The sequence below is a fragment of the Elgaria multicarinata genome, chromosome 6, assembly GCF_023053635.1.
Source record: "Elgaria multicarinata webbii isolate HBS135686 ecotype San Diego chromosome 6, rElgMul1.1.pri, whole genome shotgun sequence".
Classification (NCBI taxonomy): Eukaryota; Metazoa; Chordata; class Lepidosauria; order Squamata; family Anguidae; genus Elgaria; species Elgaria multicarinata.
Window position 1 is genome coordinate 80503411 of NC_086176.1, and position 14776 is coordinate 80518186.

General features: G+C 38.9%; 1 protein-coding gene across 1 annotated transcript in view; it reads right to left on the reverse strand.

Moving 5' to 3' along the window:
* Positions 1–14776, reverse strand: part of VCAN (versican) — a 149247-nt gene that overhangs the window by 63112 nt on the left and 71359 nt on the right. The window lies entirely within an intron of this gene.

Consider the following 14776-nt stretch of genomic DNA (forward strand, 5'->3'; position numbering starts at 1 on the left):
ATGTTGGGATTTGGGGTGATTTGTCTGTTTTTTGTTTTGGCCTGAAGTTATTTATACCACCCATGGTTAAGAATACACTCTTCCTTATTTACATGGCAGATAGTTTATAGACAATGAAATGTACTATTGATAAACTGCTTTTGGGCAGCAAGTATTACTGTACGGTGTGTGTGTGTGGGGGGGTTCTTTCAAAGAAGGAACCCATAAATTAACAAACAAACAAAAATGATTTACTTGAGATTACCAAGGGAAGAAACATTTTGCTGTTCCTGATTTAAGCATCTTTGATGTTTTTGTTCTGTTCTATTTGGGATTCAGTGTAGGTTTGTTCTTCATTATAAATTCCTTCATTGGCTGTGGATGTTCAATATGACTGTAATATATTCTTGGCTTGTGCAGAATGCTTGCAGTAGACTTAATATATATTTCAGTGCAGTTCTAAGGAAGTTTAAATTAATGCCACACTTGCTAAATATTGACAATGGCAATGCTAGTTTCTTCCTGCAGCTTTACTTAATATGTAGCTGTCCCAGATTTTTATTTTTAGACTTATGTCTGAAATCCTCAAACCACTTACTCTGAAGTAGTGCTATTACATCCAGTATAACTGCTCTGTAGAAAGTGGCCTGAAGTAGCAGCTTACTGTTTAAGTGAAAGATGTTTCATTGATGAAAGAAAGTTATAAAACTACAAAGGCAGTATTCTTAAAGTGTTCGGTCTCTGAATCTATCTGCATGCGTGTACATAGTTACACACTACAATTATTAACATATGTGGTACAGTTTTTAAAGAAAAAAATAGCATTCTAACTTCCATTGAAAATTAATGAGATGCTGCCTCGACATGCACCGAAGAACCCACACAAGTTTCTATTCAATATTAGCACAGAATTACTGGATTATTATTTCTCTGAATGTAGCAGGTCCTCTTGCTCAATATGGTAGATTATTATTTGTTCCACTATGTATGCCCAGAAACCTATAGGCCTCAGGACGTGCTGCTTAAGTCATTAGCGCATGTATGGCCTTCTTTGAAGGTCTGTCAGAAGATAGTCCTCTATTGAAGGTGTCCTCTGTTTGAAGGATTATCCCGTGCAAATCAAGTTTAAAGTTAAAGAGCCATAAGAAACTCTGAGAAGGCAGAGTAAGGGCCTTGAAGTTTCTCATCAGCAATAGACTGAGTGAGCAGGTACACAGGTCACCTGCTTACATTTGTACTCACTATTGTGAGATGTTTGGTATTTTAAATTATAGTAATTATTTCTAAATTTTCAATTTATACATATAAATCAGCATATGCCAGCTAAATTATCATATTTTAGCCAATTCCTATTTATTTAGTCACTTATGCACTTAATGAATGTGTCTTTAATTACGAGCATATTCCTTTGTCCAAAATAAAGAAGGCCTTGTTTCTAGCATGTTCCTCTTAGCTTACCCTTATGTTTTAACCATCATTAGGTTACCGAATAAATGAAGGAATTTGTCATACCAGCTTTTTAAACAAATACTTCCATTTCGAATTTTTTAAGTCATGAGAATGCTTCCACATCCCAGTTACATGTGTAATAATGTAAGCTTGGAAGGATATGGGAATGCTGTGGATCAGGGTTGGCATTACATATGCCATTTTTGGAAGTCACTTCTTGCTTAAACTGCTCTTAGCTTGTGGTTTTAAGATCTAGTTTACCAAAAATAAATAAATAAAAAATTCCATAGTATAAAAACTTAAAAACACAATCCTAGTCTGCATAATTCCTTCACTAATATTGCTCGACTAATACTAACATGGCAAAACATGTTTAATATGCTGCTCTTAATCAAAGAATTTTACCTTTTTTTGGCAACAGAACTGTTAAAACCCACCTACACTCACACATATTCTATGTAGATATTATACCAAAACTATATTTCCACTCTGGCAGCTGCAGATACAGCCATAAAATGAAGAAATCAAGGTTCTTGTGAGCTCAGCAGCTTTGATATGGCATTAAATTGTGCTCTAAAAAAATCTTCCAAGGCTCTCTAAACAGTTCAGCATCATATATAGGACTGGTAGTGTGAGATAAATGCAAGAATTCATCCTTCGGTGAATCAGTAGGATTAGGGAGATAATGAAGCTTTAAGGATCAGTGAACCCAATAACACATTTAAAAAATTTACACAGATTTTTCACTCTGGTCTATGGACTCCTCTCCATGCTTGAACAAACTGGTTAGGGAAGACTGCCACATATTTTCCCCCTTTCGTTAATTATTTCCAAGGCAAAGGAGATTAAATACTTTCATGGCGTAAGTTAAAATGACATTCAGGAGCATCGACATTGTGATGCCATAGTGGGAACAGTGTTCAAATCAGTTACTTTTATATTTGCTTTAGACAGGAAGAGGAAGATCAATTAAGCCTTCTTAAAGCTGAAAAATGCTGAGCATTGCTGCTCAGGTTAATGGGGAATCCTGAACAACTGGTTATCTTCTGAACTCAGGGGAAGGAAGTTGAAAATGCATCCTTTCTTCAAAGAATACCTGTTGTTAATATATCACCAGAGTCAAGGTAAATGTTAATGAAACTTTCTTCATCTCAAACTTTACTCAGGCACATAATGTTGTGTGGCATTTAAGCAAAGCAAGGCTGCACACTTGCCAGGGAGTAACTCACAGTGAATTCAGTGGGATTTACATCTGAGAAAATATAGATAGGATTGAACTGTAAATCAATTTATTTAGCAACTAATCTGGTGAATTAAAATTGGCCTGGGAGTTTTTAATGGTACAAGACAAAATTTGAAACTAGAAAAACTAGTTTGAAACCCATACTAATGAAACTATATTTCTCACTCTAGATTGTTTGCATGCTTTAGATTGACACTTTAGATAGACACTCTAGATTGTTTGCACATTTGAGCATTTTTGTAATGCTCAACACACTCAAAAGAGAGTAAGCCCTATTGGAGATAGTGGGGCTTACTTTTGAGTAAACATGCATATGATTACACTGCACATTATTCTGGACATGCATATAGAGTACATTTAAAGTGATACATGTGTTTCAGTTAAACTGAGTCAATGGCTCTTCATTTGCTAACTAAATACTACTCATTATACCATCTTTCAGATCAGAGTTCTCAGGATTAATTCATATCTGCATTTCTGATGCAGTCAAGTCCCTGTTGAGCAGGGATAGGCAGGCCATGTAGTGCCCGTGTGCACCAATGCACTCCTGCCCCCGGGCATCTTTCTTGGTGTCTACCAAGTGCTGTACCCCTCCCACTTTAAAAAAAGAAAAGAAAAAAGAACACAGCTGGGATTTCTGAAAAATAGGTTTCTGCTTGTGCTGAAAAATATCAGTTCAAAGGAGTTGTTTAGTGTCTTGAGGCTCAAACCTCACCTTGTCCTCAGTTTTTTAGGCAGGTTATTTGTGCTTTGCTATGACTCCCAGGGCAGCCATTTTGTGGTGGTCCCTAGGGCAGTTTCAAATTGCCAAATGTGCCTATGGCACAAAAAGGTTGCCTACTCCTCCTATAGTTAGTTCTGTGAGTTTCCCATGAAACTCACAGAACTTACTACAGCAAAGATAAGTCTTGGAAACTAACCCTCTATCTGGTCAAGCAAGTTTTTGGTATGAGAGCATTTTCAGACAACGTCTCTTCATGTGAAATGGAAGTAGTGAAATTTCTCATGAGGACGCTTTGGAAATGCATGTCCATATTTTTTAAAAAGCTTTTTTTTCAAAGGAAGGTACTAGCTATGTTAGGTATTGAAAAAAATATCCTTGCTGATAGGTCTCTATGTTTAGAACGGTTATTCTCTAATTTTAGCAAAGACAATTGGTGTTTAAAAATAGCTTACTGTGGCTACATATGACATTCTTTCATGATTAATAGTGCTACATAACTAGTAAATTCCAAGAAAAAGAACAAGGGCTGAGCATAGTTTATCTGATCGACTGTGGTTTTGACTGTTGGCTGTATATCCAATGGCCATGTAAAGGTAACATTTGAATAGAGTATAAACTGCAAAAAAGGCATTTAAACCACTCAGCACCAAAAAAAGAAAAAGAAAAAGCTATAACTACGACTCCTCACTGCAATCACATATATCAGGCTTTGGCAGGGCCTGACCAAGACATTTTGCTGCATGAGGCAAAGGACAAGGTGTCACGCTCACCCTACCCTGTGCCTGCTTACCCTACCCTGTGCCTGTTTGCCTTCTCTTCCCCTCCTTATTGTTTTACTATGATTTTATTAGATTGTAAGCCTATGCGGCAGAGTCTTGCTATTTACTGTTTTACTCTGTACAGCACCATGTACATTGATGGTGCTATATAAATAAATAATAATAATAATAATAATAATAATAATAATAATAACTGGATTGGCAGTTGAATCTTACTTTAGTTGCAATGACAGGCAGCAGGCTGAGTGTCATGTATAGTTTTGTCCTCCAATAGAGGGAAGTGGTGGTGGTGGTGGGGTTCAGATGGAACATTTGAGGAGTGCTACTACTGCCCCATGCATACATGCCAGGATCTGCCCCCTCTTATTCTGCCTAATGGTAGGAACTGCCCTGAGTGTTGGCCAGAATTCTAATATTATGAGATTCCCAGAGAGCAATGGAACATTTGTCCCACTGGAATAGATTATAATCATGGATATCACCATAACTACATGCATCACACTGCTATACTTTGATTCTGGTTCTATGACTCCTGCTTCCCCTCACCCTCAATGTGTGGTCAGAAACTACATGTTTTTCAATTATGAGTAGGTACAGTAATTGGACAATAAACCAGCAAGTTATCTCTTAATATTTTCCATTCTAAATGTAGATCCTGTAAAAGTGGATCGTTGACTAGAACAGAACAACCCTACCTCTATTATTCCAAAGTGTTCATATAAAATATATATTAGATACACAGAGCAGTAACTGGTTTATATCTAGAGTTTCCAGAAACGTGAACCCAGACTAAAAAACATTGCCTTTTCTTTCATTTACTATTATGTTCTGCCAATCCTCCAAAATATACTAGACAATACTAAAAAGGAACAGATGATGTTCCAAGTTTTATGCAGCCATTTTCTCAGAAAGCAACATAATGCTATGATATTTGAAAAAGTTACAACAGAAAAAGTAGAGGTGGCCGATGATTTCAACATGGGTCCTTTCTTATGTCACTTTTGTGGTTGGTTCCTTCCTGTACTTCTTAGCAACATCAGGAAACTTGGGAAACATGGGAGGAATGAACGCCCTGGCTCCTCTAGACCTCAGCATTACCCTTCACAAAAACTAGGACCTTGCTGGTGTGGGAAGGACTGAACTGTGGGCTCTTTCCACATAATCTGACTTTACCAGCTGATGTGGACAGGAACACCACTGCAAAGAGAACTTGAGAAGAAGCCCTGTGATGTAACCCATTGTTCCATTCCAAATAGTACACTGTCAATAATACTAAATTAAACACAAACAGAAGCAGCCTCCATTAGGTGGTTAAATGGCCAGTCTAATGACTGATTGCTGTTAATATTTTTCTTTGCTCATCATGAGTAGTTTTCTTCTAGATCCAGTTGAGGTCATTACTCTGTTTCCCCCCCTTGGTACAGTTTCTTAATGTTATCTAAGTTGCCTAGGTACTAATCCCCTGAGAATGTTTGAAGGTATTGGAGTGAGCAGCATGAATATCATCAAAATCCTTATCCTTAAATAGCTTCTGTTTCACTCACTTGACTCCATCATCCTTATTTTTAGGGCCACATCATAAAGCTACTCCTGTCCTTTCCCTGCCCCTTTCTTGACCATGCACAGAGTGAACTGGTCTTGTGAATTATCCAAAATAAACACCATACAAACTGAGTGGTAATGAAAATTTTGAGCTGTGCTTACTCCAATTTGTGGTTGTATGAAACAGCCACAAGCCCTTTCCAAGTCTAACCTCAGCCTAGGATATTACAGATGTGAATTAGTGAGTTGACTTGGACTTTGTTGCCTATGATATGCCCCTGAGGCTGTTTTCCAATTCTTTTGCGAGTATTGTTGCATTTAAAGCAAAAAAAAAAAAATGCAAAGTAATATGAAGTATCTGAGAACGAAAACAACTCATAGAGCTATTGCACGTTCAGAAAGGAGAAGAGGGTAGCTCTGTCTTCTTAATCCTTTAAGCCACTCTGTGCATAGGAAAGGAGTTTGGACTTGGTGCTTCAAATCTTCCAGCACTTTCTAGAAAATCATACCTGTCGCCTGTGAGGGCATATTCTCATATGCTGGCCTGCACAAAACTCATGAAGAACAGGCCTGGTGCTGGGGGGTGGGGAGGCAGTAGGCCATTGATTCTGGGCGAACAGAGGAGTTAGATGAGTCCACTAAATGCATGTGCTCGATAAGACAACCAGGAAGTGGTCATGAAGTATAGATGGTTGATGATCAGGGGTCTGGAAACAAAGCCCTATGAAAAGAGACTGAAAGAACTGCTGAAAGGTTGAAATGCCTTTCCTAAGGCTTACTTACTGCAGAAAGAGCTTTAAGCTAAAATGTGCTGGTATTTTGGTCCCAGACCCTTTGCCTCCCCCCCCCCCCGCACCCCCATTTTCCTTTGGCCTTGGTTGCCGGAAAGCAGCCCTTGACAGCTTTTCCAAAACTGAATGGCTCCCAGGCTGAAAAAAATTCAACCCTCTGGATTAAAGCAATAAGGAGAAGAGGTATAAAAAGACTGCTCAGGGACTTCCTTCTTTATGCATTTATTTATTTATTTATTTATTTATTTATTTATTTAGAACATTTGTATCCCTCCCTATATCATTAAGATCTCAGGGCGGCATACAGATAAAAGCATACAGTATAAAACAAAAAATACACCCTTCTGTAGTGAGCAGGGGTTGCCAGCAAGACTCCTGAGATGGAGTTGTAGCACCCTGTACGTAGAATGCCCCTTCCCTCTCCTAGCTACAAACCTACCTCCATTTCAGCACCAGCCAAAGTCCATCCATCCTTCCTTCCTTCTGAACTTTGGTATGTCACCTAAAGTGGTTTTAGCATTGATTTTTCTACTAATTCTGCTGTGATTCTATTGCTCTGAGTTTTGTATACTTTCAGCTATGTTGATTTGTTACTGCATTCTTAATTGTAGGTATTTATAATTGTTGGAAGCCTCCTTGGCAATTTGTTAAACTGAAGAATGGCATACCAATGTAATAAATAATGTAATGTAAAAGAAGAGCTAGGAATGCAAACCAAGCAAGAGGCGGAGGGGAAAGGCCTGGTTCAGTTTTAGTTTTTGTTACCAGTAAAGTTATTTTCTTTTCCACAACTATCTCTATTTTTAAGCTATATACAGTAACATTTTAAGTTTTGTGTGTGTGGTGGTGGGGTTTCTCTCCAACTCAATCATTTGCCCTGGAGGTACTTTGGACTCTGATCCCTGGCCCATGAGCACAGAGAAACCTGGCCGAAGCTAATGAGGTAAAATAATAAATTGTGTTTAGGATACCCTGTCAGGTTTGACAAGGGCTGGATGGCAGTATTCACAGATCATTGTTTGTTTTTGAGTATGGAAGGTGTTTCATTTTACAGAATGCCGGAAAAAATGGCTGTGATACTAATCACTAATAATAATGCAGAGGACATTCTCTGCAATTTCAGTGGTTTCATGAGACTAGATATATAGAAAATACTACTCAAAACAGTGTGCTGTCTATAGATTATATTATGCTATATGCATATGCACCACTTTGCAATGTGTTCAAAGGGTGACATTTAAAACATCAAACGAAGAAAGAATCATTCTATCCACATAAACCAATTTGCATTTATGGTGCCAAACACTACATTTGTTCTGAATTTGGCTTTATGAGCTTTGGCCCATTCGTTTTGGAACTAAGTTTCTCACTATGTCCTGATCTTTCCCCAGAGATGACAATTAGCTAACATTTTCTGCAAGAATGGCAGGACATTCAAGTTTCAATAATGCCTGAAGGTACAGATGACAAACTACCCACTTGTTTAAGTAGTAATACTTTTTTTTCTCAGAAGAAAACACATTTTAAGAGTTATAGCCATGTAAAATATAGACGTTATTTGTTTGCACCAAAACACTGTGTGTTCTTCGCAAAGGGATTTTTTTTCTGTTTTCAGATGAAAATACAAAAAAATAATATGGCCTTTCATTTTTTTCATGAATACACAAAGGGCCATAAGGAAACCTTGTGTTTAATCCCTGTGTGCAGGGCCATGAGGTTTCCTTGGCAACAGTGCAAAAAGCAGCAAAGAATGTGCATACATCTTATGAACAGTGTAACACAAGGATGTGTTTCCTAGTGTCTATGGATATCTGTGATGGAATGTGAGGAGAGATCATCTTTCTATAATAAGGTCCTCAGAATCAACTTATAATGGAAGGGAACAGGCTATTTAGTTAATTATTTAAGCTCTTAAAATCTGCCGTTTACTGTGGGTTGGCAATTAACATGAATGAGTCATCAAGTCTACAATTCAAATTTTGCATGAGGAATGGGAAATAACACAATAGATGCATTTTTTCTTTCAAACATATTAAATTATGTCTCAAATCTAATTGAGTTTATACTAGCCCTGTGCTCACTTCATTTAGAAAGGCATCCATAACTTTGGCTAAACAAGTATAATAAACAACAGGTCTTCCAAATAAGCTCATGTAAAACAAAGTTCTTTCACATATACCAGTGAAAAATTATGTGAGGCAAATAATTATTCGGAAAGTAGTCGAGCCAAGTTTTGAAGCCCACTTCAGAATAGACTTATGTTCTCACTCACTCACACCAATGAACCTGTTCTGATCCTTATCTGTTTTTTGAAACAGTGGTAGCCTACTTTTAACCAAGAATGCTCCTAGGAACAATGCTACATCATGACATTAGTGTCACTTCAAAGGGGGCATTTTGTTAACAATGAAGAATGTCACCAGACTGCTGCTTATTACAGCCCTTCCATCCTTTAAAGTGGTGGCAAAGGAATTTTGGAGGAAGGTTTTAGTAAAAGAAAGAAGTAAAACCATCTTCCTCCTCATTTATTTATTTATTTGCAATAATTATATACTGCTCTCTATCCAAAGATTTCAGAGTGGTGAACAAATAGAATAAAAGAGAGAGAGAACAGAATAAAAACACCATTCAAAACTACATTTTTAAAAGAACAAAGTTCAGATAAAACCATGGCTGGTCATTCAGGGAGCACTTCCCTGGAGCAACAACATTTTCAACAGGTGCTGCAAGCAATACAACATTGGCACCTGCCTGACCACCAAAGGAAGGTAATTCCATAGGAAGGGAGCCACCATACTGAAAACTCTTGTCCTGGTGGACTCCAATTGGACCATAGGTTCATGTGGAACCACCATGAATATGTCCTCAGATGACCTCAGTGACCAGGCAGGTTGGTAAGGGAGAACGCGCTCACTCAGGTACCCTGGTCTCAAATTGTTTAGGGCTTTGTACAGTAGCACCAGAACCTTAAGTCTGGCCCGGTAGTGAACAGGCAGCCAGTGCAGTTCCCTTAGCAAAGGAGTTACATGCTGGAAAGGGGCAGCTCCAGACAACAGCCAAGCTGCTGCATTGTTCACTAGCTCCAGCTTCCAAAGCAGCTTTAAGGGCAGCCCCACAAAAAGTGCATATATCATGGTAAGCATCTACTAGAAAGTCTCCAAAGGTGCTCCACCTTTTCATGAGAAACAAATGGTCCTGCAAAAGTTGTATGTGTGCCATTTTTGGCCCAGCTTTAGGTGAAAATCAAGCATTACAATAGTAAGGGAATTTCCAGGGGCAGTTTCCAGTAATAAATTAGAAAATCACTAGAGTTCCCACATTGATGAGATAATATGATTCTTCATACGTTTCTCCTCATTAAAAATGAAAAAGAAAACCAAGAATCGTTCAGAATGTGAAAATTGCTACAGCTATCTGGGTGATTAACTAAGAAATCACCCTCACAGACAAGATGACAACCTAATTACACTGTGATAGAGAAAATCTGCACATTTCCTAAAAGAACTCGTACCAGAGGCAGTAAGCCTATACATACCAGTTTCTGGGGAACATGGGTGGGAGGATACTGCTGCACCGGGTCAACAGCAGGTTGGCCACTGTGTGAACAGAGTGCTGGACTAGAGGGACCCTTGGTCTGAACCAGCATGGCTCTTCTTACGTTCTTACAATTTCACATGTTAAAGGGAGGGATAGATCGATAGATCTTCTCTGTTACGATAGTTTTGCATAGGCAAGGACAGTTGATGTTCAGGTGCTTTCAAACAAACAATCTTCCATATTCCTTCTGAGGTAGAGCACTATGGTATCCTGGGCAACAGAATTTTTATGTGAAAATTTCTGAAGTGTGGGGAGGTAATTTCAAACACCCTAAACAAGCTCTAGCTCAGCTCCTCCTGCACCCAAACTAGCATAATTCAGACCCATATGCACCCAACTAGCATTCACAGATCTATTGAGCAGGGGGATTGGACTCGATGGCCTTATAGGCCCCTTCCAACTCTACTATTCTATGATTCTATGAAATACTCCACATCTGAAGACAGGCCCCAATCTAGCTACACTGGCATTTTTCTATATCCATCTCATTTTCAAATTCTTATTCCTAAGCAATATCTAAACTGGGATGGAACCCTGTGGTCCTCCAGACATTATTGAACCACAGTTTCTATCATCCGTGACTACTGGCCATGCTGACTGGGGCTGATGGAGTGCAATAACACCTGGAAGGCCACAGGTTCCCCAACCCTGATCTAAATGAGCAGTCCACTGCCAGAGGTCTTGAGATACTACTTGATGTCCATCAATGTCTCCCATTCCTGACCTAGCCTCTCACACATCTGGTATCACTGAAATCAATGACATTATTCATGTAACTATTAGGAGGTTGCCATCTGGCCTCTGAAGCAAGAGGCTTATTTTATGCAAGTAAACATAATGTCCAGTCTCAAAGAACAGTATGAGTTGCAATGTGGACTCTTATTCTGTTTATTCTAAGGCTTAAGGGTTGTGATTAATCTGCACACTCTGCAAAAGGCACTTACTTTCATGGAAGTTTCACACACTTATTGCATCTTGGAGGCAGGAAATATGCATAATAAAAAGAAATGGCATGTTAAATAGCATTTAAAAGGTTGCATTCTTTTTTCATAAAATGTTGCATTCAGAAAGTGATGGCTCCCTCAACTTCAGACTGTTTGAAAGTAAAGGGGTCAAGAAACCAGACACAGCTGGTGTAAAACGTGGGCCTCCAATAAGCACTTTCAAGCATCCTAAGTAAACACTCTTAAATGCCTCCACAAGAAGCAGGTGTGCAAATTATTCTCGATACAGACTGAAGTCGTGTTCTCGGTATCCCCTCAACCACTGTTAAACAACAGCCTCACCTCAATGCCCAGTATTTGTCAGCTCATAAAAGTTTTATAAGTGAAGAAAAGTTCCTTTTTCTTCTGCAAGTTCGTTCCCTCCTAGCCCTCAAATCATAACTCCCCATTACTGCTCATTTGAATCCATTACAACAGGAATGACACATGTTTTCCTTTCGTAACCAAACCAAGAATGATGCTCCTTGCACAATATGTAAAGATTGTAGGATTAACTATGGAAGAATGGATTTTTCTTGATCATATCATTTTGTATTAAACAATGCTCCAAAGGCAAAGGTCTGGAGTGCCACAAAAAGAAATAAGAGCCCTCGACACAATGCAGTAGAGGCACATGAATGGTTCCCTTTTTACGAGAACGCCCCTCCTCAAAAGGATGTCTCCCCCATGCTCACATATTTTCCTCATTAATTTGCACACCTGCCCTAGACCTCCTCATGACCCACAATAACGGTGTGCTGTATGTTCCTCATTAACTTGTACACCTGCCTCAATTTTGTTCTTGAAAAGCACATGGGTTACTTGCACCATAAATTTTCTCATGGAAAACCACGACATTCTTACGTTAAAAAGTAATTATTTTAATCCCTTCAATAATATTCTCTCTCTTATCAACATTTTTGTGAAACTCCATCAGCCCCTTATTTCCACAAGTGGAATTCTATCATTGTGACTGATTTTATGTCCCAAACATTATTTTATATGATGTAAGGACAGAAGAAAAAAGCCATCTACAAGCATCTAACATAAGACCATAAGAAGAGCCATGCTGGATCAGACCGAGGGTCCATCTAGTCCTGCACTCTGTTCACATAGTGGCCAACCAGCTCTCGACCAGGGACCAATGAAGTAGGACATGGGTGCAACAGCACCCTCCCACCCATGTTCCCCAGCAATTGGTGCACACAGGCTTACTGCCTCAGATATTGGAGGTAGCACACAACCATCGGGGCTAGTAGCCACTGATAGCCTTCTCTTCCAGGAATTTATCCAACCCCATTTTAAAGCCATCCAAATTGGTGGTCATCACTACATCCTATGGTAGTGAATTCCATAATTAAACTATGCGCTGTGTGAAGAAGTACTTCCTTTTATTTGTCCTGGATCTCCCACCAATCAGCTTCGTGGGATGACCCCGTGTTCTAGTATTTTGAGAGAGGGAGAAAAGTGTCTCCCTATCCACATTCTCCACACCTTGAATAATTTCATAACCCCCTATCATCTCTCCCCTTAGCCTCCTTCTTTCAAGCTAAACAAGCCCAGCTGTTGCAACCATTCCTCATAGGGAAGATGCTCCAAACCCTTAATCATTTCAGTTGCCTTTTTCTGCACTTTTTCCAGCTCTATAATATCTGTTTTTTTAGGTGTGACCAGACTTGTACACACACAGTATTCTAAGTGTGGTCACACCATAGATTTGTATAAAGTCAGTATAATACTGGCAGTTTTATTCCCAATTCCTTTTCTTATAATGCCTAACATGGAGTTGGCCTTCTTTATTATTTATTTATTTAATCTAATTCCAGATCACTTATGAACAAGTTGAAAAGAATTGGTCCCAATACCAATCCCTGTGGGACCCCACAATTCTCCCCAATTCTATTGGGAGAATTGACCATTTATTCCTACTCCCTGCTTTCTGATCTTTAACCAGTTACTGATCCATAAGAGGACTTCTCCTCTTATTCCATGACTGCTAAGTTTGGTAAGGTGTCTTTTGTGAGGGATTTTATCAAAAACCTTTTGGAAACCCAAGTAAACAATGTCCACCAGATCACCCCTGTCTACATGTTTGTTGACACTCTCAAAAGTTTCAGGAAGATTAGTGAGGCAGAACTTGTGTTTGTGGAAGCTGTGTTGATTCTTCTTCAGCAAGTTTGTCTTTAATAATGCTTTCAACCAATTTACTGGAATGGGTGTCAAGCTAACTGCCTTCCACTAATTGCTGTTCACCTTCCACCAGGCTCTGCCCCTGGGTTGACCTGGATTGGCCATGGAGCAACATTACATGGTGTAAGTGCTGTGTCGACATCACTCCATTTGGAAAAGTTGGGGTAAATCCCTGACTTTTCCAAAATGCAGCATTGCAGGGAAGCCCTGCAGTGGCTACAAATTTGTGTCTGTGTTGTCTAATTGACAGGGTGCAGATCCACAGCCACAGAGGGGCTTTACCCATGTATAGACAGCCCTCTGCATTGAGCAGGCAGTTGGACTTGATGGCCTTATAGGCCACTTCCAACTCCACTGTTCTATGATTCTATGCATACACACACAACTGAAAACATTTTTAAGACACTGACTGAGTTTGCGCAATCACATGGCCAGTTGTTGGGTTATTTGAGGGTCGTTTCCCACACAAACAGGCTATGTCACCCAGGTTCGTATGACACAACAAGCTGCATTCGGGTGATAGTGCAAACCATGCCAAAACAAACATTTGAAAAATATCTATTTGATATGGAACAGTGGATTAGCATAACATGCTATCATCATTTTGATAACATCCATCAGCTCAGCTCATTGACTTCCAACAATCAAAACAAATTCACTGTGCAAAATTCTACCCAGTGAAAATGAAAGCATATCAGACAATTCAAACACATCAGTAAGAAAAATGACTAATTACTATTACTTGTAAGTAATAAAGTACCAGTAAACTGAAACTATGATAACCACTGGGCAGAACAAACCATCTTTGCCCAAGTGAGTTATATATACATACGACTGTGGAAGAGTTCAGGAATCAATACTAAGCAGCAGGAATGGAATATGGGGATTCCAATGGCAATAGAGTAACAGGTAAAGCAGAGGTAGGGTCTACTTTTGTTCAGTTGAAACTTTCTCATAAATGATTGCTTGAAGTCAGTCTACTTAGGTCAATCAACACACACACACACACACACTCATTCATTCATTATACAAGACACTAGATACTGAGTCTTCGGTTCATGAAATAAAAACTGGAAAACATTATTCAGTGAAACTTGTGGAAGTATCTTACCAGTTTGAAAGATTATATGAAAAAGTAATAATACAGAATTATAAATGAAAAATCTCACATGGCAAGATATCCAATAAGCTACTTTCTCTAGTAATGTTTCTATCTTACATCAAAATGTATTGTCACTGATGAGGTAGAAACCCTTCTCAGATCTCTTTATAGCTAGCACATTGGCCTCTTTTCTTAACACAGAAGAAATCATCATACAATTTATTACGTTAGTGACAGTTGACTTCTCTGGATAACCAGAGGATTAAAGCTGCACAGACAGTGCCCTCAGCTAAAACCTCACAAAAACAAAACAATGGGTGTTCAATTATAACCTGCCAATTTCACACAATATCCCTTTCTTTCCCCAGATTTGATAGTACCCATTGGCGTAAGCAAA